Here is a 7,014-nt window from a genome sequence, read left to right on the forward strand (position 1 = left end):
GAGGGAGGGCGGGGCCGCCAATTCGCGCAGCCGTAGTGGGTACTTTCCCGGCGGCGGAGCGCCTGCGTGGCGGCGCTTTAAAGTTTTCCGCTTGCGCGTTACTTGCCTCCTTCGGTTTCCCCAGGTAAATCTGTTAGCTAGGTTATTGCAAAGTTAATGTTCCCTGAAGCATAAATTGGGCTACTTGTAGCATTCCTAGTGTGGAGAATAAGTGCGCTAAGGTCATGGTAGAACTAAAAACGGGGCTTCTGCGTTTGGGCTAAACCTGGACTTTGTGATAGAAAGTAAACCCTGCGAGAGTCGTGATCACTAGCATTAGCCGCCCCCCGCCCCCTCCTTAGCCTTTTTCCCTAACTTCGCAGTGGTGCCAGAGATCACCCAGAAAGAAAACGAGTATAGGAGGACTCTGAAGATAGTAGCCCATCCCTCCCCTTTACTGTTTTTTTCTTCCATTCATTCACGCAACAAATGATTATTGAGTGTCTATTACTATATGTCAGGCATCCACTGAGATTCAGTATTACTTAATGATTAAGCAAGAGCACGAGTTTTAAAGCCAGTGTCTGTAGTTGTATTCCAGCTCTCCCACTTTAGCTGCGACATTAGGCAAGTTACTTAAGCCCTCTCTTTCCTCACTTGTAAAAAAAAAATCCACCTCATAGGGTTGCTGTGAAGACCACAAGAGTGACAGTGCTTCTCACAGAGTTCAATACAGCTACTTGACATGTAATAATATATCCAGTTGGCTACATAAATGTATAGTAGACATCCTAAACTTACATGATGAAAACTAAGCTCCTGATTCTAACCACCACCATCCCCAAAAAACCAGCTCCCAACATAGTCTTCCTCATCTCAGTTAATGGCAACCATATTCTTACAGTTGATGACAAATTGAAATTATAATGGAGTAACCAGAGTACAGGTATAAAAAATGGAGTTGGGAGGCCATTGAGGATCTGGTCTCAGACACAATTCTGCCCCACCGAGAACTTGAACTTTCTTTGAACTGTACAGAACCCAAGGACACCACTGGTCATATTCAGAACAACACAGCCACTGCATCCTTATGGTCTCAAGGTCTCCCCTTGTAACCGTGCAACCAATTCGGACCCCAACCAACCCTTATTTAACAAGCACCCTTGGGAATTTCCTGGCTGTCCAGTGATTATGACTTGGCGCTTTCACTGCCAGTGCCTGGGCTCAGAACTAAGATTGTGTAAGCCGTGTGGTGCAGCCAAAAAAAAACCCCCCCAAAACAAGCACCCTTACTTCTTGCCAGCTCCAATTATAATTCTTGATAAAGAACTCACGTAACTAACTATAACCTTGTGGTTTTTGCCTTTATAAGCCTCCCCCATTTTGTAGTCTGGTGGAACACATTTCAAGTGCTTCTTGAACATGTGTCTCCCTCAGTAAGACCCTGTACAAAACTAAACTCACAACTCTCATGTTGTACATTTTTCTTTCAGTTGACAGCTATGCAGGCCAATAATCTCAGTCATCCTCAACCCCTCTGTTTTTCTCCAGCCAATCAGCAAGTTCCATTGGCCCTACTTTCAGAATATATACAGAAACCATCTGCTTCTCACTACCCTACACTACTATCACCTTTATGCTTGGATTATTTTAGTAGTCTTACTGCTTTCTCTTGCTTCCACCTTGCCCTCACTTAGTCTAGTTTCATCACAGTTGCCATCATGATCATGTTAACACATCAGAAATGTTGTATCACTTCCCTGCTCAAAACTATCCACTGGCTTTACATAGCACTCAGAGCAAAATGCCCTACAAGATCTGCCCCACTCCATTATCTCTGTGATCTCACCTACTACTCTTTTCTTCACTCATTCACCTCCAGGATCTTACCCCTTGTTGTTCCTTGAACATGCCAAGCATAATTTCACCTCAAGGCCTTTGCACTTGTTGCTTTCTGCCTGAATTGCTCTTCATCCAGATATGTGCATGGTTTGCTCCCTAACTCCTTCAGATTTTTATTCAAAATTAACCTCAGAGAAGTCTTCCCCAGCCACCCTATTTAATTCTGAAGTCTGCTTGGCACAGTTAACTATCCCATTTTTTGTTTCCTTTTTCCTTTTTCCATAGTACTTATCACCACTTATGCTACTAGTACTAGGTAATTTTCTTATTATATTTATTGCTTATCATCTGACTCCCTCTGCTAGAACGTCAGCTCCATAAAGGCAGTAATCATTGTTCATTGATATATCTTAAATGCCTACAATACCACCTGGCACAATTAAATATTTGTTGAATTAAAGAACAGATCTGGGGCTTCCCTGGTGGTGCAGTGGTTGAGAGTCCGCCTGCCGATGCAGGGGACATGGGTTCGTGCCCTGGTCCGGGAAGATCCCACGTGCCGTGGAGCGGCTGGGCCCGTGAGCCATGGCCGCTGAGCCTGCGCGTCCGGAGCTTGTGCTCCGGAACGGGAGAGGCCACAACAGTGAGAGGCCCAAGTACAGCAAAAAAAAAAAAAAAAAAAGAACAGATCTTTTTTAGCAGTGGATCTTACAGGCCTCAGAACCTGCTGAAGTCTGGTGTCCTAAAGAATGGAAATTCCTGGGAATTCCCTGGCAGTCCATGGTTAAGACTCCATGCTTCCATTGCATGGGGCGCAGTTTCGATCCCTGGTCCAGGAACTGAGACCAGGGAACTGAGATCCTGCATGCCACAAGATGCGGCCAAAAAAAAAAAAAAGAATATGGGGGAGATGCTTGGTGACTACATAAATGTCATGTTTCTCATCAAATTTTCACCTTCTAATTTTAGCATTCATTGATGATCTTGCCTGAAACAATAATAAGGTGATTGCAAAAAAAAAAAAAAAGAATGGAAATTCCTTACAGACAGGAATTGTGTTACATTGTATCTCCAGGACCTAGGATAGTGCCAGGCATAGTAAGGGCTCAATGTTTTTCTCATTTTACCAATAAGCCTGTATTTTTCCCTTTCTTCAAAATGAGGCTTTAAACCTACTTTAAATACCCTTTTAACCAGTGTTTCTGAAAAGCATTGTGTGTGGGTGAAGTATAGTTTGGAAAAAGCATGCCCCCAAATTGACAAAATTTTATAAATGGAAAATTCAAAAAAAAGTATTATTTCCAGATTACAAATGACAGAAATGAAAACCCTAAGATGTTTTCTTAGATAGTAGGTTCACTGGAAAATGCAGTTATTCTCTAGGGAGGTTATTAGAATTTCCCAGGGAGCACCAGATTTTTGTATTTAAAGTCTGGTTTTTAATAAGCTTGAGAAGTATGTACCAAAATCTACCTTCCCTGATGGTGCAGGATGAAACAATGAATAAATCCTGGCTTTGAGTAGCAAACTGAGGGTACTTCTTGCTCAACTAATTCATGCCTCAGTTTCCTCATTGTATCTACAGCACTTAAAACCAATGTCTCACATTAAGTAGTCACTCCAAAAAGTCTGTTGAATGGGTTAATGAGTTCTAACTCTGCAGAGTTGTAAATCCTGGTGCTTTTAACTACCAGGATTCAATTCCCCATAGGGATTTTCTTTTTTTTATAGGAACTGATTTTATTTCCAATATTTGGAATCAGACGGGTTTAAATCTTAGTCTCGCAGTTACTAGCTGTGAGTCTGTGATTCCTTCAGGTAATACATTTTTCTGAGGTTGTTTCCCCAATTATAAAATGAGAATGTCTCTACTTTAAAAGAATATTGTGAGGATTAAATGTAACTTATAAAACATATTTAGGGACTTCCCTGGTGGCGCAGTGATTAAGAATCCGCCTACCAATGCAGTGGACACAGCCAAAAATAAAATAGATTTAAAAAAACAACAACAGAAAACAAATAAAACATATTTAGTGTGACACTGGCATAAGGATGGACATATAGATCAACAGAATAGATTAGACAGCCCAGAAGTAAACCTCACACATACTGTCAGTTGTTGTTTTGGTTTGGTTTTTTTGGCTGCATTGGGTCCTTGTTGCGGCACGTGGGCTTTCTCTAGTTGCGGCGAGTAGGGGCTGCTCTTTGTTGCGGTGCGCAGGCTTCTCGTTGCAGCGGCTTCTCTTGTTGTGGAGCACGGGCTCTAGGCGCGCGGGCTTCAGTAGTTGTGGCTTGCGGGCTCTAGATCGCAGGCTCAGTAGTTGTGGCACATGGGCTTAGCTGCTCCGTGGCATGTGGGATCTTCCCGGACCAGGGCTCGAGCCCGTGTACCCTGCATTGGCAGGCAGATTCTTAACCAATGCGCCACCAGGGAAGTCCACGGTCAGTTGTATTTTTTAAAGGGTGTCAAGACCATGCAATGGAAAAAGGACAGTCTTTCATCAGATGGTGGAGGGAAAACTGGACATCCACATGCAAAAGAATGAGACCCCTTCCTCATTCCATATACAAAAATTAACCCAAAGTGGATCAAAGACCTAAACTTAAGAGCGAAAACCATAAAAAGTCTTAGAAGAAAACGGGAAAATCTTCATGACATTGAATTTGGCAATAATTTTCTTGGATATAACACCAAAAACACAGCAACAAAAGAAAAAATAAATTGGACTTCAAAATTAAAAACTTCTGTGCATCAAAGGACACCATCAAGAGAGAGATAAGGTAATCCACAGAATGGGAGAAAATATTTGCAAGTCATATATATAATAAGGGATTAATATATAGAATATATAGAGAACTCCTATAACTCAACAAAAAACAACCCAATTAAAAAATGGGCAAAGGACTTAACTACACATTTCTCCAAAGAAGATATACAGGTGGCCAAAAAGCACATGAAAAGATGCTCAACATCATTAGTCATTAGGGAAATAAAAATCTAAACCACAAGGAGATACCACCTCACATCCATTAGGTTGGTTACTATCAAAAAACCCAGAAAATAACAAGGGTTGACAAGGATATGGAGAAATCGGAACCCTGCACACTGTTAGTGGGAATGTAAGATGGTGCAACCACTATGGAAAAATGCATGGTGGTTTCTCAAAAAACAGGATTACTCTATAATCCAGCAATTCTCCTTCTGCGTATATAACCTAAGAACTAAAAGTAGGGTCTCAAAGAGATACTTGTACATCCACGTTCATAGCAGCATTATTCACATTAGTGAAAAGGTGGAAGCAACCCAAGTGTTTAAAGACAGATGAATGAATAAACAAAATGTGGCGTATATATATACACATATATATATATACACACACACATGTATACATATATATAAACACAATGGAATATTTTTCCTCCATAAAAAGGAATGAATTTCGGATACATAGTACAACATAGATAAACCTTGAAAATATGCTAAGTGAAATAAGCCAGACACAGAAGGGAAAATATTGTATGATTCCACTTATATGAAGTACCTAGAATAGACAAATAGAATAGACAAATACCAGGGGCTATGGGGAGGCAGGGGGTGGAGGGTGGGAAATTATTGCTTAATGATTAGTTTATTTCAGGTGATGAAAATGTTTTGGAAATAGATAGTGGTAATAGTTACATAACACTCAATTGTACATTTAAAAATGGTTAAAATGGTAAACTTCATGTTATATATATATTTTAAAAATATTTATTTATGCATTTGGCTGCGCTGGGTCTTAGTTGCGGCACATGGGATCTTCATTGCCGTGTGCAGGATCTTCGTTGTGGCATGTGGGATCTTAGCTGAAGCATGCATGATCTTTACTTGCGGCAGGCAGGATCAAGTTCCCTGACCAGGGAGCGAACCCGGGCCCCCTGCACTGGGAGTGAGGAGTTTTTGTTTGTTTTAATAAATTTATTTATTTATTTTTGGCTGCGTTGGATCTTCGTTGCTGTCGACAGCCTTCTCCATTTGTGGCAAATAGGGGCTACTGTTTCGTTGCGGTGCGCAGGCTTCTCATTGCGTGGCCTCTCGTTGCGGAGCTCGGGCTTCAGTAATTGTGGCACGCAGGCTCAGTAGCTGTGGCTCGTGGGCTCTAGAGCGCAGGCTCAGTAGTTGTAGCACACGGGCTTAGTTGCTCCGTGGCATGTGGGATCTTCCCAGACACGGGCTCGAACCCATGTCCCCTGCATTGGCAGGCAGATTCTTAACCACTGTGCCACCAGGGAAGCCCGAGTGAGGAGTCTTAACGATTGGACCACCAGGGAAGCCCCTGAATCTAGATCTTTTTGACTATGTAAAAAACTATGCATATAAGGTAGCTGGCACATACTAGAAGCTCCAATCTTTTCCTTTTCCATCAACTACCTACACTTAATACAGTCTGAATAGTCGCCTACGTATGAACGAGTTCTGTTCCAAGAGCACGTTCGTAAGTCCAGTTTGTTCGTAAGTCCAACAAAGTTAGCCTAGGTACCCAACTAACACAATCAGCTATATAGTACTGCACTGTGATAGGTTTATAATACTTTTCACACAAATAATATGTACATAAACACAAAAAATAAAACATTTTTAATCTTACAGTATAGTACCTTGAAAAGTACAGTAGTACAGTGCAACAGCTGGCATGCAGGGGCTGGCACGCACATTCACATCTTTGAAAGTTCGCAACTTGAAGGTTTGTATGTAGAGGACTTACTGTATACAGTGAGTAGTTATTCCTTAGTATTTTCAGTTAACATATAGGCAAACTTATTTTGTACTTAGTGCACTTCTGAAAACTTTAAAAGTACAATGTCAAAGTTACTCAACAGAGTCCAATTTTAAAGGGGTACCTGTTTCCAGAGTACTAAACATGCCTGACAGAGGTAATCCAGTGGACATCTAAGAGATGTCATAGGTGCCAAAGATCAAGGTAGGAGGTATTGTATCTATCGCCCTGTAACTGTGTAAATACTAAAGCACCCCTCTCCCGAAGGTGATGCAGGAATAAAAAGATTAGGGCAATCCCCACTCATTAAATGACCATGAGGTATCCTCTAGCTTCCCAGAGCAGAGAGTGGAAGGTCTTTCTTCCATGACAGCACAAGCTGATTGGGACCTCACCAAGTCGGCTACCCGCTTCTCACACACGAGGCCTTTTCTAC

The sequence above is a fragment of the Lagenorhynchus albirostris genome, chromosome 2, assembly GCF_949774975.1.
Source record: "Lagenorhynchus albirostris chromosome 2, mLagAlb1.1, whole genome shotgun sequence".
Lineage (NCBI taxonomy): Eukaryota > Metazoa > Chordata > Mammalia > Artiodactyla > Delphinidae > Lagenorhynchus > Lagenorhynchus albirostris.